We start from the raw sequence: 26,333 nt of genomic DNA on the forward strand, positions 1-26,333 counted from the left end.
TTGGACTGATGGTTGACTAGTAGAGGTTGTTACTACTACTACTACTACTACTACCAATCTGCTAATAATATCACAGCAAATACTCAAATATTTAAAAAATGTAGTAGTGTAGTAGTAATAGTACTTCTAGTAGGTTGAGAAGTAATGATTGTTGGGGTTTTGGCATTTCTAATTCTATAGTACCATAGTGGTAATAGCACAATTTTAAAGTACAGTAATACTGGTAGACATAGGCCTAATAGGAATCTCAGCTGTAAAGTTGGAGAGTGTTTACGCAATGTTTTTGAGGTAGAAAGTGCAATTGATTCTTTTGGGGCCTAGAGAAATTCGAGCTGGAACAGAATTAGGCCACTATAACTGCCGTTTCTTCCCCCTCCCACCAAGATGGATGAGGCCCGGGGCCATGCAAAGTTTAGAGCCACTTACCTCTCGTTTGCTTTCAAAAGCCCTTTAGCTTCATATCTTCAGTTGTTTCAGTGGCGTTGTCTTCTCCTTTTTGCTCAAGTGTACCTTTAACCAGAGAGGGAGAAATGAAAGAGAAATGTTAATGAAAGGGACTGCCAAATGAACGGCCTCTTTGAGTGGAGAAACTTAGCGCCTAGATGATTTTCACTTTTTTTCCCCTGCCCTTCGGTGTTCGAATCACAGGGCTCGAACGAGGCAAGGCTGATTGCTGGAGAACATTGCTGGAGTGTGAATCTACATTAAATTCCACTTGCATTTAAAAAAATATATATAATCCATAATGAGGGCCTGGCCAGAGTGTGTGTACGTGTGTGTACGTGTCCATGTGTGTGCACATGGACACGTAGCCTGTATGTATGCGCGCGAGTGTGTACATTTGACTATGCATGCGTGCTTGGCAAGTTCATCTCTCTCTCTCTCCTATGTCACACACACACACCTCCACCACAGTCTTGTGTGTGTGTGTGTTGTGGATGCTTCGCTCACCGGGGGGAGAGGGGTTATCTTTACCAAAGGTCAGAGTATCTCATCATTAAAAAAGGCCCCAGGATCACTCTTATAAGACATTACCATGAATACTGTAGTAATATGATTATGAAAAGGTGTATATTATACATGCCAGCCTGACACCTTGTGTGTTCCAGGGTTGCATTATGACTGAGCAACACTGAGCGGAAAAGGACTTTCTCCTCCCTCGATTTCTCTTACACCGCCCTTTGTCCCCTCCCTCCCTCATTCTCTTCCTTGTTCTCTCAGCTCAGTTCATAGACAGGCCCCCCAGCAACCCCATCGTTACCACGACAACCAGCCAGCAGGGAGACATGATTCCTCATCCTGACTGCCGCTTGAATTCCAGCCCGGCCAATCATAACAGCTAAAAGGGGTTGTGCCTAGTCCCCAGTGGAGCTGGGCTGGGGCACAGGGAGGAGGACGCGGAGGGGGGTATGTACAGTGTGTGTGTGTGTGTGTGTGTGTGTGAGAGAGAGATAAAGAGAGCAAGAGAGAGACAGAGAGAGAATGAGAGAGTATCTGTGTGTGAAAGAGTGTGTGTATGTGTGTGTATATGTGTGTGTGTGTACACATGTGTGCATGGAGGGGGTATGGAAATCTGGGCTCCAGTGTGTCCTCCCCTTTGCAGCTAATCTGCTGCCAAGAGAAGCGCAAAGGGAATTTGTTTAATGTATGGCATTTCTTCTCTGCACACGGTGTTGCACTACTGCTGCTCCCCTCTCTTATGTCCCTGCTAACAATGCACAGAGGCTAACGCTAGGCTAACGCTATGGCTAACGCTACGGCTAAAGCAGTGCTGTATCCTCACATTTTGGTATGAAACGAGGGCGAGGCCGCATCTCCACCCATGAGGAAAGAGCTCTCCGGTTTGTTTTCTCATGACCCTGCAACATATTGGCATGAAGTTTAGTCACCGCTGAGACAGATGGCCAAGCATCATGGTGCACAGTAAATTGGGAGATGGTGGAACGCGGATGAAAAGACATCTCAGTAGAGCCTGCATCCTGTGATTTTCTCACTCTGTTTTTCTTTCTCCAGTACTGTGACATGATTGGTGTAGTGAGGCAAAGGCGTTTGAGTCCTTTTGTAGCTCAGTTGGTAGAGCATGGCGCTTGTAACACCAGTGTAGTGGGCTTGATTCCCGGGACGACCCATATGTAAAATGCGTCTGCTGAATGGCATGTATTATATAATTATATACAATGAGTGTACAAAACATTAAGAACACAGTCCTCATATTCAGTTGCCCTCAGAACCGCCTCAATTCGTCAGGGCATGGACTCTACAAGGTGTCGAAAGTGTGCCACAGGGATGTTGGCCCATGTCGACTCCAATGCTTCCCACAGTAGTGTCAAGTTGGTTGGATGTTCTTCGGGTGGTGGAACATTCTTGATACACACGGGACACTGTTGAAAAACCCAGCAGTGTTGCAGCTCTTGACACGAAGGCACTTGCGTCTTGCCCATTCACCCTCTGAATGGCACGCACACACAATCAATGTCTCAATTGTCTTCAGGCTTAAAAATCATTCTTTAACCCGTCTCCTCCCCTTCATCGATACTGATTGAAGTGGCTTTAACAAGTGACATCAATAAGGGATCATAGCTTTCACCTGGATTCACCTGGTCAGTCTATGTCATGGAAAGAGCAGGTGTCCAGAATATGTTGTACACTGTGTATATTATCAGATTTAGCACATGGGCCAAAATACAAACACCACAAATGTCTGACCTATTCAAGAAATGTGTCTCTGTCAACAAGTGTTGTACTTGTAAAGTAAAAAACCCACCTTTACTAGTGGGTTGAATATATTGGACGAATGAAATAGCACCACCAGCTTAAGCCTCGGTGTCTGCATTCTGCACTGTATTTGGTGTTTGGGTGGGTGTGCCCCCTGTCTCTCCAAATGAGGTTCCTCCACCACACACACATGCATGCACTCGCACACACCGAAAGTCTTTTGACTGGAAAAGGACATAACCATAGCAACCTCCGTCACCCCCCACTTCCCGGTCTCACCACACCTATCACCTTGTGTGACCCTGTCGTCCCCCCGCCCCTCCCCCCTCTCCAACCCCCCCTCCCTTCTTCAATGTTCTGAGGGCAAAAAGTGATTGTTGTGACCCACAGCAATTAAACCTGGGCCTCTGCCACGGAGCCGGGGGGTTAGGGAAGGGGTTGGGGAGGGGGGGAGCTCACCTAAGCTCCTCTAATATATTGGACAGATAGAGGATCTGTGCTCTTGGCAGTCGTCCACTGTCTACCGGCGGGCGGAAGGTCAGTCACTCACTCATCCCCTTTCTCTTTTTATTTCGATATATAGGTGAAATTATGTTATCGAAAATAAATAGAAACAGCACCCTATGAATGCAAACAGTAAATATTACATGGCTTAGGAGATACATCAGCGGTGTAATCCTGTTGAGTAAAATGAGATGAAAAAGAGAAAAAACATTTAATGCAGATTGTAGATGATAATTCAATGGCATTGGAAGAATGGAGCGCTGAGGAGTCCGCCAAGGCCTTCGGGCATGAGATGATGAACTACAGGGCTTTCAGAAAGTACAGCATTCACACCCCTTGACTTTTTCCACATTTGGTTGTGTTGTAGCCTGAATTTGAAGTGGATTACATTGATATTTTAAGTCACTGGTTTACACACAATACCCCATAATGTCAAAGTGGAATTCTGTTTTTAGAAATGTGTAAAAATGTAGAAAAAAATGATAATCTAAAATGTTTTGTGTCAATAAGTATTGAGTAAAAAAAATAATAAATTTAACGAGTAAAAATGTACAAGTCACAAAATACGTTTCATGGACTAACTCTGTCTGCAATAATAGTGTTTAATGTGATTTTTGAATGACTACCTCATCTCTGTACCCCACACATACAATTATCTGTAAGGTCCCTCAGTCGAGCAGGGAATATCAAACGATTCAAACAGAAACAACAGGGAGGTTTTCCAATGCCTCGCAAAGAAGGGTTCCTAACGGTAGAAAAACAGACACTGAATATCCCTTTGAGCATGGTGAAGTTATTAATTACACTTTGGATGGTGTATCAATACACCCAGTCACTAAAAAGATACAGGTGTCTTTTCTTACCCAGTTGTCAGAGAGGAAGGAAACCGTTCAGGGATTTCACCATGAGGCTAATGGTGACTTTAAAACAGTTGCAGAGTTTAATGGCTGTGATAGGAGAAAACTGAGGATGGATCAACAACATTGTAGTTAGTCCACAATACTAACCAACATGACAGAGTGAAAAGAAGGAAGCCTGCTGAGAACAAAATTATTCCAAAAACATGCATCATGTTTGCAGGAAGGCACTAAAGTAAAACTGCAAAAAGTGTGGCAAAGAAATTAACTTAATGTCCTGAATACAAATCCAATACAACACACCACTGAGTACCACCCTTCATATTTCCAAGCATGGTGGTGGCTGCGTCATGTTATGGGTATGCTTGTCACCAGCAAGGACTAGGAGGAGGGGGGGGGGGATAAATGGAATAGTGCTAAGCACAGGCAAAATCCTAGAGGAAAACCTGGTTCAGTCTGCTTTCCAACAGACACTGGGAGACAAATTCACCTTTCATCAGGACAATAACCAGAAACACAGGGCCAAATACGCACCGGATTAGATGTTCCTGAGTGGCCTAGTAAATTTAAATTGGCTTGAAAATCTATGGCAAGACTTGAAAATGGCTTTTTAGCAATGATCAACAACCAATTTAACATTTTTTTAATGTGGAAATATTGTACAATCCAATGTGCAAAGTGTTTAGAGAGTCACCCAAAAAGACTCTCAGCTGTAGTCACTGCCAAAGGGGATCCTAACATGTATTGACTCAGGGGTGTGAACATTTATGTGAATGAGATATTTCTGGTTTATTTACATTTAAATAAATACATGTGCATTTCTAAAAACGTGTTTCCACTTTGTCATTTGTTGTGTGGTGTGCAGATGGATGCAAACAAAAATCTATTCAATCAATTTTGAATTCAGGCTGTAACATAATAAGTCAATGGGTATGAATACTTTCTGAAGGCAGGAAAACCTGTATCTTACAGTTGACAAATAATGAAAAGTCTGTTTTTATCCTTTAAATGTGGAGCTACGTCCAAAATAACACTCTAGCAAGTCCGTCACACAGGTTCCAGAAAGTGATTAACGTATAATCTGTTACACTTTACAATGAGGCTATATTTATTTTTATTTTTTAATTTTTTTTTTATTTCACCTTTATTTAACCAGGTAGGCTAGTTGAGAACAAGTTCTCATTTACAACTGCGACCTGGCCAAGATAAAGCATAGCAGTGTGAACAGACAGCAACACAGAGTTACACATGGAGTAAACAATAAACAAGTCAATAACACAGAAGAAAAAAAGAGGAAAAAAAATTTAACATTTAAAAAAAAAAAATAGTCTATATACATTGTGTGCAAAAGGCATGAGGAGGTAGACGAATAATTACAATTTAGCAGATTAACACTGGAGTGATAAATGATTAGATGGTCGGTCATGTGCAGGTAGAGATACTAACGTGCAAAAGAGCAGAAAAGTAAATAAATAAAAACAGTATGGGGATGAGGTAGGTAAATTGGGTGGGCTATTTACCGATGGACTATGTACAACTGCAGCGATCGGTTAGCTGCTCAGATAGCAGATGTTTAAAGTTGGTGAGGGAGATAAAAGTCTCCAACTTCAACGATTTTTGCAATTCGTTCCAGTCACAGGCAGCAGAGAACTGGAAGGAAAGGCGGCCAAATGAGGTATTGGCTTTAGGGATAATCAGTGAGATACACCTGCTGGAGCGCGTGCTACGGGTGGGAGTTGCCATCATGACCAGTGAACTGAGATAAGACGGAGCTTTACCTAGCATGGACTTGTAGATGACCTGGAGCCAGTGGGTCTGGCGACGAATATGTAGCGAGGGCCAGCCGACTAGAGCATACAGGTTGCAGTGGTGGGTGGTATAAAGTGCTTTAGTAACAATGCGGATGGCACTGTGATAAACTGCATCCAGTTTGCTGAGTAGAGTATTGGAAGCCATTTTGTAGATGACATCGCCGAAGTCGAGGATCGGTAGGATAGTCAGTTTTACTAGGGTAAATTTGGCGGCGTGAGTGAAGGAGGCTTTGTTGCGAAATAGAAAGCCGATTCTAGATTTGATTTTGGATTGGAGATGTTTGATATGAGTCTGGAAGGAGAGTTTACAGTCTAGATATTAATAAGCATTAGTTGATGTGCCCTTATTGTAAAGTCGTTCCATACTATCATTTACATGTTTATCATAAATTATTTTCCAGACACTCATGGGTATTTTGCAACCAGTTAGGAAGGCTGTTAGGAAGGAACGTGTTGAATTACCTCATGACTTATTTAAATGATGCAATGGCTTCGTCTGAAATGCCACCTGTTGTTCAAAGTGGTGTGTCCCCCCCGTTCAACAAATGGGCAGCTCTGTTTCAGGATCCATCCAGCATCCATGCACTAAAACAAATAGCTAGGCCATCAGTTGGGGTCAGGTTTGGTTCAATGTCATTTCAATAATATGTATTTCTTTGTATGTGATGCAACTCAAACGGCAGCCCAAACAGCGTTGCCTTGAACTCTCCTGATCACTCAAAAAATTAGACGCGCACACACACACACACACACACACACACACACACACACACACACACACACACACACACACACACAATCCTCCACCCCACCGCCTCCATATCCTCACATACAGATCGCCCTTCTAGCGAATCCCATTATAAGCAACAGAAGGCCTGAACAATCACACAGCCCTGTATGTTTTGTTTCTGTGGAACATCTCCCACAGACTGACGAGCCACTCCACGGCAGCCACTATGATTCAAGTTTCATTAGGGGGTCTGTTTTGCGCCGATAAACGCAACAGTGCCCATTATGTTAGCTGACTCTCAGCGAATTCCCAAACAATAATTACTGCTGTGTCTGTCTGTCTGCCGTAGTTGGCCTCAGCATTTCCCCTTCTCCTGTAGATGCTTCTGGGAATTGGGGTGGGAGTGGCGTTTCAATTAGAGGACCTGCCCGACTAAAGTCTCGGCAGTTTCCCCCCCCTGTTCACTAAATCACAATCACAACGCCAGACAGACTGGAGTTAGATATTCCTAATATCACAATAACTTATGTTATTGAATCTGGTGGTGATGTCTTTCACAATGCTAAACTATCCCCGAAGTAGCCTCCTACCTAGGAGGAGTCTGGTCCCTTGAATGACTGTGTTAACTGGGGTTAGGTTTGTATAAATCATAAAACAATTTCAAACACCTTTGTAAGCTTTCAAATGTTATCAAACTCAACTTTTTTATTTTTCAGTGATGAAGACATGTCTCATGGTGGGGTATGCAAAATGGATCAACTTTGATCACCTCAATCTCCTGAATGTTTTGGTATTCAGGTCCAAAAAGTCACTTTCTGACCACTTCTACCATAGGTAAACACATATGGAAGGTTTCCTTCAAATCAAAATGGGATGCAGTCAGAAAGTGATTGAAATCATATGGAACGATCTGTCTAGTAAATCTGCTGATGCCCTTCAGTGAGAGGCTGGTGACATTGGATTGGAAGCATTATTTGGTCACAGATGTGTCCCTCGGCCAGGGGGACTGGACACAGCAGAGGATTAATTACTATAAATCATCTCTCTCTCTCTCGCTCTCTTTCTCTCTCTCTCTCTCTCTCTCTCTCATAGACACACACAGACACACAGACACAGACACAGACACAGACACACACACACACACACACACACACACACACACACACACACACACACACACACACACACACACACACACACACACACACACACACACACACACTTACTCACACATGTTTATGACTGCTCAGACTGTTGGGTCCAGCTTGCGGCATTCTCTTTATCCATCTATCCATCTCCATCTATCTCTCTCCATTTACGTCATCTCTCTCCCTTCCTCTTTTTCTCTCATATTGTGGAAGAAGTTTTGTATGGCTGTTCTGTAGCCTATGTTAAAGGTATCCCATATTTCTCTGAGGAAAGCCAAGATATCACTACGTCTTCACATCGGCCCATAAATCTCAAGATTCGCTGTTTGGTAAAAACAATGGCACCCATCAAATGGGATCGAGGGGACCAAGAAACAAGCCTGTAAACTTGCCCTGTGGATGAAATTGGGACATAAGTCACTCGTATTTAATAGATGCTTGCAAATATTGACAGTTAGTTGAACAGACCAGTGGAAAGTCCCATTTCCAAACGTTATTTGTCATCTTCTCACACGTGACGACTCGGCAAATAATTAAATGAATAAACAAATTGCTTTGGAGAAATATAATCAGTGCTTAGTACGCCCGTCGTCATTGAGGGAGGGGGTAGGGCTGGTGTGGCATGGCGATTGGCAGCAGGGGGTAGTGGGTGGGTTCTGGGAAGGGGGGGGGGGGGGGGGGGGTGGCGATGGGAGGGGGAGGGGGGTGAAGTAGTTTAGTTCATTATTACTATTATCTACTGTTGCCGTATTTGTGTGGCATGGAATTCCGAAGCTTCCGAGAACTTTGACCTCCCCAGCCCTGGACCAGGGGTTTGCAAAGCCTGGATCATCCCCTCTAATCCGCACTCATTAAGGATGAGCTGCATGATAGCGCACCACCACCCTCCACACCCATCCACACTCTAACCAGCCTCCCCACTGTGGATAAGTGGCGGCTTTTATGGCAAATGTTATAAATTACTGCAGGCCATTGCATGTGCGCAACTGCTGGCTCAGTAAATAAAGCACCCACACACATCAGCATTAATAGGGACTATAGTGATTGGAGTGACAAACTGTGTGTGTGTGTGTGGGGGGGGGGGCGTTTGGTCGATCAAGGGAAGTTTACTGTAAGTTGTGCACTGCACTGTACTCACATGAAATTAGTTGTTTTAAGAGATGAGAAGTTGAGACTTAGAGTTCTAGGTTCATTGGGTTGAGACAGCTTGCGGTAAGTATGCTGTAGGCCAATCTGACACTCGGGATGCCCATTTTTACCCACTTAAAATGTGCTTCCTTCTATAAATACTTTAGGTAGGTCCATAAGAGGAGCAGGTATTATATTGGCCAAAACATGGAAAGTAAAATATTTTTGGGGATGTTATATTAGAGACATTGGACTTCATATACATTCCAAATGGCCTCTCCTCTCCGCCAAGCCTACACATGAAGCCCTGGGGTGAACAACAGCTGGGAGTTTAGATAAATGACATCTACACTATCCTCCAAAGATGTGATCTCGGTTCCAGAGCAGCAAATTAAAAATGTAAACCCATTTAGCAAGGTGGCCCAGAGTAACTTCAAGCAGTGTGGTCGGGAGGGGAGGGATGCCCGATATTCCATCAGCGTCGTGTCACGCCGACCCTCTGAGTAATGACACCAGTCGCCAGACTCGCCGCTACTCAGCGAGAGGCCCATCCACGAGAGGAAAATGTGCCACAATATACTCCAGCCGTAATTGATCTTAGTGCCATCTTTATTTTTAAACCCCCTTTCCTTTCCGTCGTCTTCTTGAAATGTCTGGCGAATTTCAATAAAGTGCCACCACTGGGCCTATTACTCGGACAGAAACGAGGCAGTGCTCCTGACTTAATTGTTCTCCTGTCTGCCTGGAGCAGAGAGGAGATTTTAGACGGTCCCTTTAGAGAGTGCCATGTTTAAAAATGCACAGCCTCACCGAGGTAGTATTAAAAGCACAAGGACAAGGGGTAAAATGAAGATAGAAGGGATAGAACGAAGAAGGGGATCGTTCATGACAAAGAGAACTATCATAAGTACTGAGCTGAAGCTGAGGCCAACCAAGCAAAATGCAGTCACATACACATACTCATTCAAAGAGTCCACCAAAAAGTTCTGATACAACCTCAGCAAATCAATTAATTCACATTAAAATCCTCCATAAACAAATTGAATAACATTCATAAATGGCAAGACAAAATAAGTAATAAGGTTTTGAAGTGTCTTTCCTCCAGTATATCTAGGGGCATATAAAAAAGCTAAGGACATATTGTTTTTTTGGGGGACACAAAACTACATCCATACTTCCATTCATTTTTTTGTTTGTTTTACCAGTACTGGTTACTTTCAGACGAGTCCCGTGGGGCTTGAGGGGGTCATAGGGCAAGATGGAGAACACTATCATGTTTTTGAGAGTCTAATTTTTCTATATAGTGGGTCATATTAGTTTGTCAAGCTGGTCGGACGCTACAGACGTTTTTGTGAGACAAACACCACTGCAGCTCGGCCACCTTCCACCGCAGATGCTGAAGGCCGACATAAGCAGATGCCTTGGATTGAGACGCCCCATGCCCCATGCAAAAAGCCAGATATCACTTGCTTAAACTGACAGATTTTTACAGGGATTTAAAAAATCTTGTTGCATAGATTGATGCATGGGTGCGACACACAGCCTATGTATCACTTTCCCTTACTTCAGAAACAGGCTCCTGGCAAACAGTTGTTGCAAATATTTGGCCAATTGGCGGTAAATTTTCACAAGAAAATTTGTTTTGCGGCACACTGTTGTGACAAATTTGCGACGATTTGTGAAGTTCTGGCAAACAATTCTGGGAAACTTGTGGTGAACATTCTACTGTTTGCTGTAAATTTGCTGCAAAATCATTATGAATATGCAAATTAGAGTCAATAAGTATTCAACCCCTTTGTCATGGCAAGCCTAAATAAGTTAACAAATTACATAATAAGTTGCATGGACTCATTCTGTGTTCAATAATAGTGGTTAACATGATTTTTTTTTTACCTCATCTCTGTACCCCATAAATACAATTATCTGTAGGGATCCTCAGTAGAGCAGTGAATTTCAAACACAGATTCAACCACAAAGACCAAGGAGGTTTTTCAATGCATTGCAAAGAAGGGCACAGATTAGTACATGTGATTAAAAAAAAAAAAGAATCTCCCTTTGAGCATGGTGAAGTTATTAATTAGGCTTTGGATGGTGTATCAATACACCCAGTCACTGCAAAGACAAAGGCCTCCTTTTTAACTCCTTTGCTGGAGAGGAAGGGAACTGCTCAGGGATTTCACTAATAGGTCAATGGTGGTTTTAAAACAGTTACAGAGTTTAATGGTTGTGATATGAGAAAACTGAGAATGGATCAACACCTTTGTAATTACTCCAAAATTACAAACCTAAATGACAGAGTGAAAAGAAGAAAGCTTGTGCATCCTGTTTACAACAAAGTAATACTGCCAAAAATGTGGCAAAGAAATGTACTTTTTGTCCTGAATATGAAGTGGTATGTTTGGGGAAAATCTGTTTGGGGAAAATCTATGTTTGGGGAGTACCATTCTTCATATTTTCAAGCATTAGCATCAAGCATTCAACAGAGGTTGAAGAATTAAAAAAATAATAATGGGCAAACATTGTTCAATCCAGGTGTGCAAAGCTCTTAGACACTTAGCCAAAAAAACACAGCTGTAATCGCTGCCAAAGGTGTTCCTAACATGTATTGTCTCAATGGGATGATAACTTACATTTTCAAGATATATTAGATTGACCTAAAATGACAGATCAATCAATTCTAATCCCACTTCGTAACACAACAAAATGTGGAAAAAGTCAAGGGGTGTGAATACTTTCTGAAGGCACTGAAGCTACTTAAACCAAATCACATATAACTTTAACTTAACCTGCCTCTCACAGTGAAAAAAACTCAAATCATACTAAATTTACTAAATATACTAAACAACACGTATTCAATGTCTTAACAGATAAATATACATCCAATACAGTTTTAGTGATCTTATAATGAAAACGTTATGCCAAGTGCCACAATAAAAACCTTGAAATCATCAGCATGTAAATTAGAGAAAGAGAATGAACAACATTTCTGTATTTAAAACCACAAAAACAAATCAACCCCAATTCAGGACTATAGCCTTTTTGAGCGAACTTTGGAGGCCCCCTTTTGGGGGCCGTAAGAGAGATATGGTTTGGGGGCTCTCCACCTCGCTGCAAAACATTTTAATGGCCCCCATCCTGATGGCGGAGAGAAATGTTTTTGTTTTAATGTTCATTTCCTGCAATTTGACACATTTTGGCATACGACATACAGAAAATGTTGCTGCTTTATAACATATTTCATGCATTTCTCTACTCATTTTGCCACGGGGCAGAGATCATTTTTTGTTGCAATTTTACAGCTAATTTACTGCAATTCTACACATTTTGCCATATGGTGGAGAGATATGTTTGCAGTTTTAAAGAACATGTCCTGTAATTATACACATTTTTCCATGACTTATGCCATGTTAACATGATATCTGAGTGAGAATGACTAACAAAATCAATGGGGGGGACACCTGGAGGTCAGGGCCTCTGGGCATGGTCGGTATTTGGCCAAGTTTAGATAGCTGGCTAGACTAACCACCAATCAAAAAATTGTGAGCTTACATGGTTAATTAAGTGACTGACATAACAAGAGAATAACTGCTGATGCACAACCAAATATCGAAATTGCATCTGGTTTATTCTACTATTCTTACTCTCAATAGTAAGTTGAGAACCTGACTGAGATCCTCTGTTGGGGTTGGGGGCCCGAAGCAACCAATTATGTTGCTTATGCCTGGAGCCGGCCCTGCGAAAGTCCTTCATCCAAAGCTGGTTGAATGCATGCACTGAAACAATTAGAAAAGACCAAAAAAACAACATTAAAACATACTGAAAACAATTACTGAAAACATTTTCTATTTTGGCATCTTAAAAGGTAGACAGTGGCTAATGGGCAGGTTTGGCTTTGGAAAAGTGGGGTCAGCTGTTACAAAGTTGTATAAAAGCTATATGAACAAACAATGCAGCTAGCATAAACTGGGACATAAACTGTCCCGGACAAAAAAAATGGTTGACCAATATTCATCTGTTCTTAAAACGTGTATTTTCCCATATATAGACAATCCTATGTGTTTTAATCAAATCAACTATATGCACTGAGCTTGTCTGATGCTTTAAGCACACTTTTGATAAAATACTTAAGACAAACAAATGACTAGAAGGAGTCCGACCGCAATTTGATTGTGCAGGGCTGGGCTCAGACTTGACTTGCTGTGCTGTGCTAAAAAGAATTAAAGCGAGTGACTGCGTGACTAGCACCCGTTGTCTCTCTCTCCTCTCTGCTGCAGCGACCACCACAGAACATCAGCAGTGTTTATCACGCTGTCCGTGTTGCTGAAGCATAATTACAGACATTTCTAACTGAAAAGTTCTGTTACCGAAATCCCTAATTTGTTTCAGAAAAACATTCCCTATTCCCTCAAGCCTTGCTCTCTTACAATACACATGTATGCATCGCATGTGAGCAGCAGGGCTTGACCCATAGCATATCATAATCACATCAATAAATTGGTTATAAGACCATAACAGCAAAATGGATGAAGAGGTAATGACAAAAAAAATCTAAATAGTGGAATGTTTACTGGTTGCCCAGGGGGTAAAGGGGAAGTCAGATATGTGGAATAAATTTGACTACTTGTGGAAAATACTGGAGATCAAGAAAAAGAAGGTAAGGAGCAAGCTCTGCGTGCATATGTCTACTAAGCTGTATGGAATTGTTTTAACAAGGTCATACCATGGATCATTTTGCTATTTTATTTTGAAGTATTTAAAGTATTCAAGTATTTTTTTAAAAATGGGGGAAAAAAATGTCTGACATTTTTTCTTTGGCCTTATATTAGCTCATGCAAATGCATTGAACAACAGATTCACTGCATAGAACAGATAGTCCCAACAAAATCTAAAGGAAGTTTGTTCTGAAGTGTCTGTCCTATACTGAGAGACATAAGAATTATTTTAATTAATGTATTTAACCCTTTATTTTTGGCACTAAACAGTCCCCATATACTGTACAGTGCCTTTGGAAAGTATTCAGACCCATTGACTTTTCCACATTTTGATACGTTACAGCCTTATTCTAAAATGGATTAAATTGTTTTCTTTCCTAATCAATCTACACATAATATCCCATAATGACAAAGCAAAAACTATTTGAAAAAATACATATATTACAAATTTAAAAAATGATTTCAGACCTTTTACTCAGGACTTTGTTGAAGCACCTTTGGCAGTGATTACAGAAACAAGTCTTCTTGGGTATGACGCTACAAGCTTGGCACAACTGTATTTGTGGAGTTTCTCCCATTATTCTCTGCAGATCCTCTCAAGCTCTGCACAGCTATTTTCAGGTCTCTCTAGAGATGTTCAATCGGGTTCAAGTCCGGGCTCTGGCTGGGCCACTCAAGGACCTTCAGAGACTTGTCACAGCCACTCCTGCATTGTCTTGTCTGTGTGCTTAGGGTCGTTGTCCTGTTGGAAGGTGAACCTTCACCCCAGTCTGAGGTCCTGAGCACTCTGGAGAAAGGTTTCATCAAGGATCTCTCTGTAATTTGTTCTGTTCATCGTTGCCTCAATCCTGACTAGTCTCCCAGTCCCTTCCACTGAAACATCCCAATATCATAATGCTGCGACCACCATTCTTCACTGTAGGGATGGTGCCAGGTTTCCTCCAGACGTGACCCTTGGCATTACAGCCAAGGTGTTCAATCTTGGTTTCATCAGACTAGAGTCCATTAGGTGCCTTTTGGCAAAGTTCAAGCAGGCTGTCATGTGGCTTTTGCTGAGGAGTGGCTTCCGTCTGGCCACTCTACCATAAAGGTCTGATTAGTGGAGTGCTGCAGAGATTGTTTTCCTTCTGGAGGTTTCTCCCATCTCCACAGAGAAACTCTAGAGCTCTGTCAGAGTGACCATCGGGTTCTTGGTCACCTCCCTGTCCAAGGCCATTCTCCCCCGATTGCTTAGTTTGGCCGGGCGGCCAGCTCTAGAAAGAGTCTTGGTGGTTCCAAACTTCTTCCATTTAAGAATGATGGAGGCCACTGTGTTCTTGGGGACATTCAAAGCTGCAGAAAGGATCTGTGCCTTGACACAATCCTGTCTCTAAGCTCTACGGACAATTCATTTGACCTCATGGCTTGGTTTTTGCTCTGACATGCACTGTCAACTGTTGGACCTTATATAGAAAGGTGTGTGTTTTTCCAAATCATGTCCAATCAATTGAATTTACCACAGGTGGACTCCAACCAAGTTGTAGAAACATTTCAAGGATGATCAATGGAAACAGGATGCACCTGAGCTCAATTTCGAGTCTCATAGCAAAAGTATGAACGTTTTTCGCTTTGTCGTTATGAGGTATTGTGTATAGATTGCTGAGTATTTGGGTTTATTTAATTCATTTTAGAAGGGTGCTGAATACTTTCCGATGGCACTGTATTCATTTTTTTCAACTGGTACCAGGGACCCGCAGACGAGTCTTGTGAGGCCTGTGGGCATCCTAGATTTTCGGGATGTCTCATGGTCTGATAAACACCTATCTAGCTCTGTCACCTTTCACCGCAGATGCGGAAGTGTGACATAGGCGGATGCTGTGGATTGAGACACATCCAATGCAAAAAATATTTCTAGCATAAACAAGCAGATTTTGGGTGGGGGGGGGTTTAATTATGCTAATTCGATTCCCGTGGGAGCGCAGACACCGACCTTAGGGGGTTAAAGCAATTAAAGTTCTAATTGTTACAAGGAAATAATGAATTGACTACAGTTATAAGAATAAAACATGCATTTGCTTACCTTATCAAGCTTGAAGATGATACACTGTTATGAGTGAGTGTACCACAAGCATCAGGGTGTTGATGTATCCTTCCAACACCATGGGTAGGGAGGGGAAGGGTATTTTACTTTGCCTAGTTTTTCTTTGATGTCAAGTTAGCGCATATTGTTGCTACCTTAGCTGTTGAGCTGGCTAACATGCTACTGAACAGTGATGGTAGCATACTGACATGCACATAGGTATTAAGTCAGCAACGTCTTCACCTAAAAATACACAGGTAGAAACTGAAATATCCCCGCACTCAACTGGCGGACCGCGGTCTAAATCCAGACCCTCACCTCACCTCCTCCCTGTAGGCTGTCTCGTCATTCTTGGTAATCAGGCCTACTACTGTTGTGTTGTCTGCAAACTTGATGATTGAGTTGGAGGGGTGCGTGGCCAGGGAGTACAGGAGATGGCCCAGCACACACCCATGTGGGGCCCCTGTGTTGAGGATCAGCGAAGTGGAGGTGTTGTTTCCTACCTTCACCACCTAGGGGGCTGCCCGTCAGGAAGTCCAAGACTAATGTGTTGACCAGACTTTCTCAAATAGTACTTGAGTAACCCTGTGATATAGCAACCAAATGTGTTTCACTCTATCCCATAAAACATGACTTTGGTAGGTAGCTAGATCCCCTGGTTTCCATTTGCAACTGATTTTCTGGTCTTGGAACTCATGTGTTCACCAGAAACAACTTCTGGTAAACTGTTTTCTACTAGCAATAAATATTGTTGCCACAGATTCAAACAGAATCTCAAGATAATTATTTACCAGAAAAAAACTGTGGCGTTCTGTTTGCCACTAGTGGTAATAAATATTATTGTTGCCAAAGGTTTGCTGCAAATTCATCACTACTGGCAAACATTTGAAACTTCTGGCAACATTTTGTGGCACACTATTTAGTTTTCAGCAACTTTGCAACAAACTTGCGGGAAGTTTGCAGTAACAAATTCATTTTGGTAATGGTTTCCAGATGAAGAAAGAAAAAGCTAATTAATCTGGAACTCATTACAAAAACGTCTTCCGTTCATTACCTCAGTGTTATAAATAAATGAGATGGGGAGGGTTGCAGGAGTTTAATAGAGCCAACCTGACAATGAACTGAGTAAAAAGTGTTTTGTCGCTTGAATTTCATTACCAGTTTTATTCATCCTCTCTACTCTACCGATAAATAAGAATGCCTTCAATTGTAGCTTCGTCCCAGCAATGTTGGAACATCTCCCTAGACTTGCTTTTCATTAGCTTTTTTCTCACCCCTGTTAACAATGACCACATCCCAGAAGAGTAAAATGTACTATTAACGTGCTTTTAGAAGTCATTAGTATTGTTTTTTTATTGGAGGACCCCCAAAAATAATATATACAGTACCAGTCAAAAGTTTGGACACACCTACTCATTTAAGGGTTTTTCTTTATGTTTGCTATTTTCCACATTGCAGAATAATAGTGAAGACATAAAAACTGTATAATAAACACTTCGCCTTGATGACAGCTTTGCAAGCTCTTGGCATTCTCTCAACCAGCTTCATGAAGGAGTTCCCACATATGCTCAGCACTTGCTGGCTGCTTTTCCTTCACTCTGCGGTTCAACTCATCCCAAACCATCTCAATTAGGATGAGGTTGGGGGATTGTGGAGGCCAAGCCATCTCATGCAGCACTCCATCACTCTCCTTCTTGGTCAAACATCCCTTACACAGGCTGAGGTGTGTCTTGGGTCATTGTCCTGTTGAAAGACAAATGATAGTCCTCCTAAGCTCAAACCAGATGGGATGGCGTGTCGCTGCAGAATCCTGTGGTAGCCATGCTGCTTAAGTATTCATTGAATTCTTAATAAATCACTGACAGTGTCACACCATCACACCTCCTCCTCCATGCTTCACAGTGGGAACCACATATTCGGAGATCATCCATTCACATACTCCGCATCTCACAAAGACACAATGGTTGGAACCAAAAATCTCAAATTTGGACTCATCAGACCAAAGGACAGATTTCCACCGGTCTAATATCGATTGATCGTTTCTTGGCCCAAGCAATAACTTCTTCTCATTGGTGTCCTTTAGGAGTGGTTTCTTTGCAGCAATTCGACCATGACAGCCTGATTCACGCAGTCTCCTCTGAACAGTTGATGTTGAGATGTGTCTGTTACTTGAAACATTAATTTGGGGTGCAATCTGAGGCTGGTAACTCTAATGAACGTATCCTCTGTAGCAGAGGTAACTCTGGGTCTTCCTTTCCTGGGGCAGTCCTCATGAGAGCCAGTTTCATGTTAGCGCTTGATGGTTTTTGCAACTGCACTTGAAGAAACGTTCAATGTTCTTGAAATTTGCAGGATTGACTGACCTTCATGTCTTAAAGTAAAGTAAAGACTGACATTTCTCTTTGCTTATTTGAGCCGTTCTTGCCATAATATGAACTTGGTCTTTTACCAAATAGGGCTATATTCTGTATACCACTCCTACCTTGTCACAACACAACTGATTAGCTCAAACGCATTAAGAAGGTAAGAAATTCCACAAATGAACTTTTAACCAAGCACACCTGTTAATTGAAATGCATTCCAGGTGACTACCGTATGAAGTCGTTTGAGAGAATGCCAAGAGTATGCAAAGATGTCATCAAGGCAAAGGGTGGCTACTTTAAATAACCTCAAATATAAAATATATTTTGATATGTTTAACCAGTTGCATCTCTAGGGGCGCTATTTCATTTTTGGATAAAAAACGTTCCCGTTTTAAGCGCGATATTTTGTCACGAAAAGATGCTCGACTATGCATATTCTTGACAGTTTTGGAAAGAAAACACTCTGAAGTTTCAGAATCTGCAAAGATTTTGTCTGTAAGTGCCCCAGAACTCATTCTACAGGCGAAACCAAGATGATACGTCAAACAGGAAATGAGCAGAATTTCTGAAGCTCTGTTTTCTAATGTCTCCTTATATGGCTGTGAATGCGACAGGAATAAGCTTAGACCTTCTGCCGTTTCCCCAAGATGTCGGCAGCATTGTGACGTATTTGTAGGCATATCATTGGAAGATTGGCCATAAGAGACTACATTTTCCAGGGGTCCGCCCGGTGTCCTTTGTCTAAATTTGTGCGTAATCTTCAGGTGCGGGCATTTTCTCCTGGGATTCAGGAGAGAAAGCACACTTCCACGAACGATATATCATCGAAGAGATATGTGAAAAACACCTTGAGGATTGATTCTAAACAACGTTTGCCATGTTTTCAGTCGATATTATGGAGTTAATTTGGAAAAAAGTTCGCGTTTTGAGGACTGAATTTTCGTTTTTTTTTTGGTAGCCAAATGTGATGTACAAAACGGAGCTATTTCTAATACACAAAGAATATTTTTGGAAAAACTGAGCATCTGCTATCTAACTGAGAGTCTCCTCATTGAAAACATCTGAAGTTCTTCAAAGGTAAATGATTTTATTTGAAGGCTTTTATGTTTTTGTTGAAATGTTGCGTGCTGGATGCTAACGCTAATGCTAACGCTAAATGCTAACGCTAAATGCTACGCTAGCTAGCTACTTTTACACAAATGATTGTTTTCCTATGGTTGAGAAGCATATTTTGAAAATCTGAGATGACAGTGTTGTTTACAAAAGGCAAAGCTTGAGAGATGGCATATTTATTTCATTTGCGATTTTCATGAATAGTTAACCTTGTGTTATGCTAATGAGCTTGCTGATAGATTTACACAATCCTGGATACAGGGGTTTTTTCATAGCTAAACGTGACGCAGAAAACGGAGCGATTTGTCCTAAACAAATAATCTTTCAGGAAAAACTGAACATTTGCTGTCTGAGAGTCTCCTCATTGAAAACATCTAAAGTTCTTCAAAGGTAAATGATTTTATTTGAATGCTTTTCTGTTTTTTTGTGTAAATGTTGCCAGCTGAATGCTAATGCTAAATGCTACGCTAAATGCTACGTTAGCCATCAATACTGTTACACAAATGCTTGTTTTGCAATGGTTGAGAGCATATTTTGAAAATCTGAGATGACAGTGTTGTTAACAAAAGGCTAAGCTTGAGAGCTAGCATATTTATTTCATTTCATTTGCGATTTTCATGAATAGTTAACGTTGCGTTATGGTAATGAGCTTGAGTCTGTATTCACGATCCCGGATCCGGGATGGGGAGATCAGAAAGGTTAAACACTTTTTTGGTTACTACATGATTCCATATGTGTTATTTCATAGTTCTGATGTATTCACTATTATTCTACAATGTAGAAAATAGCAAAAAATAAATAAAAACCCTGGAATGAGTAGGTGTGTCCAAACATTTGACTGGTACTGTATGTATATAGATCGGAGAGTGATCTGAAAAACTCTTGCAGTAAATAAAAGGAGTGGTTTCAGTTCACTTCAATGACTGAATAGTTACACAACCATGTGTCTTTGTCTGTTTACAACTCCCAGAATGCACCTCTCTAGGTGTGGGCGTGAGGGGGGCTGGGGATGAGAGTGACGGGTAACAACCCTCACCTTATTCTCGGAGAGTTTGTGATAGATGTCCTCCGGTGAGTTTCTAGAAGGAGGCTTCATTTTTTTTCTCTCTACTGAAACATTGGCTGGATTAACCCAATCAAAAGATAAATCAGACCTGGAACACCAAAGGCAGTGATGGTGGCCTCTTAAACTGACTACACCGGGCAAGAGGATTGAGATGGAGAGCGGGGAGACAGTGGATAGACATGGTTCCCACACCCTTTAGGATTTCCTCGACTGCCAAAAGCTTGAGAGGCTAGGGAAATGAGCTGTTCCCAGTTTACCCGAGATGGAGTGGGATTTCTACAGGAAAGATTCATTACCATGAGGACAAGGGAGGAATAGTTTACTGTGACTGCCAAACAATAGACAGGTGCGTTGGTGAGATTGAGGGATTCAAATAAAGTGGGAATAAACGTAATGCTAGTACCAATGTGATGTAACCACTGTTATCCGAGAAATTTGCCTTCGAACTGAAGGTAAGTGAGTAGGAGCATGATGAAATGCCTCAATAACCACCGGTATTTGTCAAAGATCTCGAACTAGAATGACAGTTCTAGTTAGATAGTCCTAACTAGAACTGTTATGATAGTTAGGAACCTTGAGGGAGGACAGTTGATGTCTCAACCCCGATCTAAGTGGACAGGCCCAAAATATACCCAGCCCCAGCCTATACTACACTTCTCCTGACCTAGTCGACTTCGTCCTTGCTCACTCCATTATAGCCTGCACCAGTCAGACTGCCACAAGCCCTATACAGCAGAAGCCCCAACCTTACATCCAGCAAACTCATCCCGTCATACATTGCAGCCCACCCCAGTTTACTGTACATGACACTCTGCCAACTCTGGCCTACGCCAGCCTACTCACACTAACCCTGGTGTGCTCGCTGTGTCCTCACTTTACTGACCATCAGGGCATGAGACACCATTAAGGGCAATCCCAGCCTCTCACCAGGGATTTAAATGCGCGAGACGCGATTGCCCCAAAACTAGCGGAAATTAGCTTTTCCTCGTGCCCTGTTTGCCCGGGCCCTATAATATTGTATACATCTGGGTAGTAACGCTGCGCTACACTTTCTTTTTAAGCTACCCTGGGCCACATGGTCGAAGGACGAGGGATTTTTTTTTCCGGGTGGGAGAAAATGAGATATACGGCCTTAATCTGTGGTGGAACAAACACATAAATAAAACATGTCAAGGAATTACTTCTCCATCTGTCTGCCTTAAATGCTGATGCATCTAATCGTTGAGCTTGGTGAAAGAGAGAGAAAAAAAGAAAAAACAATGGTGTCCATCCATGAGAAAAAATACTGGGGGTTGAGTTAGAACAGAGGCCTCCCTGACTGTTCTGTAGTGATACAGTTGAACATGGAGCACTGTCAAAGGCTGGTGTTGCAGTAACAGGGTCATTGATAGGATATAGTGATCTTTGGCTCACCTGATGACTTCTATACCCCAGCGCTCAGCTTGAGGCCAAACTCCAAGCATTCTTTTCTCTCTCTTTTCTCCCTATCCCTAAATTGATTCGATGATGCAGCGAGGTGGAAACCTATACTGCTTCGCCACGGTCACTTAATTGTACGGGGAACATCATTTTTCAACCACAGCACAACTCTTCCCATCCCCAAGAGGTGCTTTTCTTTAAGAGTAATCATTATGTGTTTCAGAATGAGCCGCTAGGCAGAATGAAAATGCAACTAGGACCAACAAACCGAGAAACAAACAGAGGCACACCCCAGGAGTATGGCGCACGACGGAGCAAAAAACAAGGAACAAACCCCGTGGAGAAATGGAGCGAGCGTCTCACTTTGATCGCCTAAAGTCCCTTGCGATTTATCGATACCGGAATCCCGTCTCAAGCTTCGCTTTTCCCCGCGCTCACGCTCGCAGTGCTACTGGAAGATATGCATCTCTCAGCGTTCAGTCTGAATGCACTTAAACAGAATTGAAGAGGAAAAAGGGACAAACCACGTTTTAAGGAGTTAGCCGGGAGTCAGCTCATAGCCGTTTATCGTCAAATTCATAATGATGTCGACAACTTTCCCAAAAAGGGACATTCTGATTATTTGTTTACTGAACCATGCTACTTTGTCGTCGAGTCAAGCCCACTTATTCTGTATTCCACTTCCTTCTTCAAATTCGCTCCCTGTCAAAACGTGTAATATATGGCCCCGCTCGTCATTGACACCTGAGAAAAAATATCGTTTCACTGTCCGTTACAGTGCAGCCGCCGTCTCATTTGTGACAAATTCAGGGATGTCACCCGATAACACCTTGACAAATGGCTTCCCTCCCCCTCCTCCAATAACCAATACGTCTCTCTCTGTCTGGCTGTCTGGCTCCAATATTAGATGGTATTATGTGATATTATATCACGACACAGCTGAGCACATTAACCAGACTGGGTCTGAATAGCTATGGAGGAAGCATTGGTGGGAAAGGGTTTTGAGTGAGGAGCAGGGCCCTGGTCAAATATCTTTCAAATTCATCCTTCCTTCCTTCCTCCCTTCCTTGAGATAATCACAAGGCTTCTTTCTACCCCATTGTTCTCACCAATCTTACTGTGTTAGATCAGTGATTTTCTTAAGGAAAGTAAGGGAAGAAGGAAGGGTGCATTTTAAAGTTATATATATATATAAAAAAAGGAAAAGCTGCATGGGCCTCAATGGGGAAGAAGAACCCGAGGCTAGAATCCCCAGTCCCCACAGAACTAGTTATCACCTGTCAGTGGCTGGTGCACTGGGATGGGTAATATGCACATAGAATGAGTCCCTCTGAGGCTCAGAGAGAGAGAGAGAGAGAGAGAGACGTATGCACACAGGCACTGTGCAAGCTGGCTCTCCCTGCAACCCGTCAAAACACTGGGGTTAGTTTGCCTTGCAACCCGTCATCACATCATCACAGTGGGGTAATATAAACACACGTTGTACGAGAGGAAGAGTGCACGGCGTACACGCTTGAGCAAGGAGAGATATAATCTGTCTCACAGTTGGATCACAGGCAGAGAGAGAGAGCAGTGTCTGCAGGAAAAGGGAAGTTTCCAGAATTTCCTCGACTAGAGTTACACGTGTGTTGCGGTTGTGGCTGTAACGTTTCTTTGTCCTAGTTTGTCCTCCTTTGTTGCATTTGTGTAGAAGTATTTTGGTTTGCTGTGGCTAAGAAAGGCCACCTGCAAAGATGAATATAGTAGCATACAGTGTGTGAAGAGGCATACATAGAAGTCCTGTGTGGATGAAGCATTTTAGGTACGGTAGCTTGCCTTGACCTGAGCACCTGTGTGTTGTGCTGCTGTCAGCCGTTAGTGAAGAGAGGGCATCATTCTCTCGCACATCGTGCCTGTCTGTCCCCGAGGAGCGGCCCGAAATAGTCTTGCGTCACCGACCAATGGGGCGCCATGAAGCCTCTTCTCCCAGAACATGCACCACCGAGCCGAGGTGGGTGGTGGTGGGAGCCACGGAGGGCAGCAACAGGGCCCAGATAAGAGGATTATACCACTATTATGTACCCCAGGGGGTTTTAGCCAGTGCAGAGAAACAGTGTTTAGAAGGGCAGGACCTCAGCCTCCACGGCCTCTACCAGTGACAGTGTAATAGACGGAAATGGAAGCTGGTGACACAGCGTGAGGAAGGCAGGGGAGGCATCAGGGTCGCGGCCAACGTGCTTCACATCCACACAAGCCCCCGGACTGTGTTTTAACACGGCCCTGTAAGGGGAGTGCATCACGCGGAGCGCTTCTCGTGTCTCTTCTCTCCCCTCCTGGGAAGAGTGAAATGGTCTGGTTGAGATGGAGGAGAGGATTCCTACTATGGGCCTTAAGATGGGATTTTATTCATATACAGTGCCTTCAGAAAGTATTCACACCCCTTAACTTATTCAAAATGTTGTTGTGTTACAGTCTGAATTTAAAATGGATTAAATTGAGATTTTGTGCCACTGACCTACACAAGATACACCATAATGTATAGATTTAGCAGCAAGGCCAAGAGGTGGTATTTATGTTAAAATGTCTGAAAATGAGCTACAGTTCTTTTGCAACATAAGTGTACGACATTTAGGCTAATTGAGACATTAACCCAAAACTATATCCAGTCACAGGGCATTGCAATGGGATCCCCTTTCGCACCTAATTATGCAAATGTTTGAAGAAGATTTTTTTGTAATAATGATAATTAGTTTAGACCCCTCTTGAAATGTCGGGTTCACTTATATTGATTCTGCTTTTTTTTTCATTTGGAGTGGGACCTAGGAGCAATTGGAAGGGTTCAGACTGTACATTAATTCCAGGTTGCCCACTATTAAGTTCACTCTCAAATCCAGTGAGGAAACAACGGACTTCAGACCACTGTGTTCCACGAGACAGACTTTTCCTGGACTTTTCAAGTCACCATCCGTTTACTCTTAGACACAGTCTACCTTATAGCTCACAGAAGAATGTGTAATACCGACGATACATTTGAAAAACAAGCAACCACCTGTGATCACTTTGTCTCCAAGGGTTGTGATGAGAAGTTGTCGGATTAGTCTGTTCTTAGAGTGCGTAATGTTATACAAGACCCCGTTATTGAGCCCTAAACCTGCAGCTCCTAACGATCAACGCGCTGTATTTGTGTCTACCTATTCCCCTTTCTCGAGCTCAACGTTCGTTAAAAAAGCATTGGCTTGTTCTGCTTACAGACCCCTCTGTGGGCCGGCCACTTCAGAATATTCCTCAATTCGCTTTTAAACGTGCTAGAGACCTATGAACATGTGACCCCTCAGTATTTCCGATCTACCCTCCCGCCAGGCAATTTTCCCTGCCATAATTGTGTAAACTGTAACGCAACGATCAAGGGAGATTTATTTATTACCCCCCATACGGGAAAGAAAATGTATGTGAGGGTTAAAACATCTTGTAAATCCCCATTTGTGGTCTATTTACTGAAGTGTCCATGTGGTTATTATTATGTTGGGAAGTCTGAGAGAGATTTGAAGGTACACATTAAAGAGGACCACAGCAATATCAGAACTGGTGATGAGAGGCCCCCTGTAGTCAGACACGTTAATGCGGCGGGTCATGACGTGTGACAACTCAGATTTTAGGGCATAGAAATCGTGCAGTCACCAAAGAATTGATAGACGGAGGCATATTGTATTGATGCCTTACAAAAGCCTGAAGGAAGAACTTCCGTTAGGTTGCTTCCTGTGAGCAACAGGTGCGATATTCTCTATTTAAAAAAAGCTCTTTGTCGCAAAACAGTAGAAAATGTATGCAAATAAACGTAAACAATGCATCGACATAATGAATGCAAACACGGATTGTAAAATGATGAATGTGAGTAATGATGGTAAATAATGAATGTGCATAATGAATGTGCATAACGAATGTACATAATGAATGTACATAATGAATGCAAATAATGATTGTAAAATAATGCATGTAAAATAGTGATTGTAAATAATGACTGTACTGAACAAATAGTCCTGCCGATCACTGAGCATTGAGCATTTGCATCGGGCTCGCTCTTTAACGTCAGACGGGATTTGCTCTGGGATCTTATGGCGATGCCTGCCGAGGGATACCCGAGATAATAATAATTGTAGATAATGACTGTGAAAAAAACGAAAGAAGCAGCACTACAATGTAACATTATCTATAAACATGGGTGAATGCCTTTGGTTCTCCAAAGGCTGACCAAGGCTGTGGCCAAAACACGTCAGTTTCCTCCTGCAAAAATATATATATACATATACAGTGCCTTGCGAAAGTATTCGGCCCCCTTGAACTTTGCGACCTTTTGCCACATTTCAGGCTTCAAACATAAAGATATAAAACTGTATTTTTTTGTGAAGAATCAACAACAAGTGGGACACAATCATGAAGTGGAACAACATTTATTGGATATTTCAAACCTTTTTAACAAATCAAAAACTGAAAAATTGGGCATGCAAAATTATTCAACCCCTTTACTTTCAGTGCAGCAAACTCTCTCCAGAAGTTCAGTGAGGATCTCTGAATGATCCAATGTTGACCTAAATGACTAATGATGATAAATACAATCCACCTGTGTGTAATCAAGCCTCTGTATAAATGCACCTGCACTGTGATAGTCTCAGAGGTCCGTTAAAAGCGCAGAGAGCATCATGAAGAACAAGGAACACACCAGGCAGGTCCG

At 42.3% G+C, this 26,333-nt stretch overlaps 1 protein-coding gene across 6 annotated transcripts in view; it reads right to left on the reverse strand.

The window, feature by feature from the left end:
• ptprsa (protein tyrosine phosphatase receptor type Sa) overlaps positions 1-26,333 on the reverse strand; it is a 282,965-nt gene that overhangs the window by 226,757 nt on the left and 29,875 nt on the right. For all 6 annotated transcript variants that reach the window (XM_090235173.1, XM_090235172.1, XM_090235167.1 and 3 more), the window contains exon 2: positions 427-510. The gene's annotated coding sequence lies outside the window, so the exon portion shown is untranslated. The remainder of the gene's footprint in view (positions 1-426; positions 511-26,333) is intronic.

The sequence above is a fragment of the Oncorhynchus mykiss genome, chromosome 5 (genome assembly GCF_057628025.1).
Source record: "Oncorhynchus mykiss isolate SJ-2025 chromosome 5, ASM5762802v1, whole genome shotgun sequence".
NCBI lineage: Eukaryota > Metazoa > Chordata > Actinopteri > Salmoniformes > Salmonidae > Oncorhynchus > Oncorhynchus mykiss.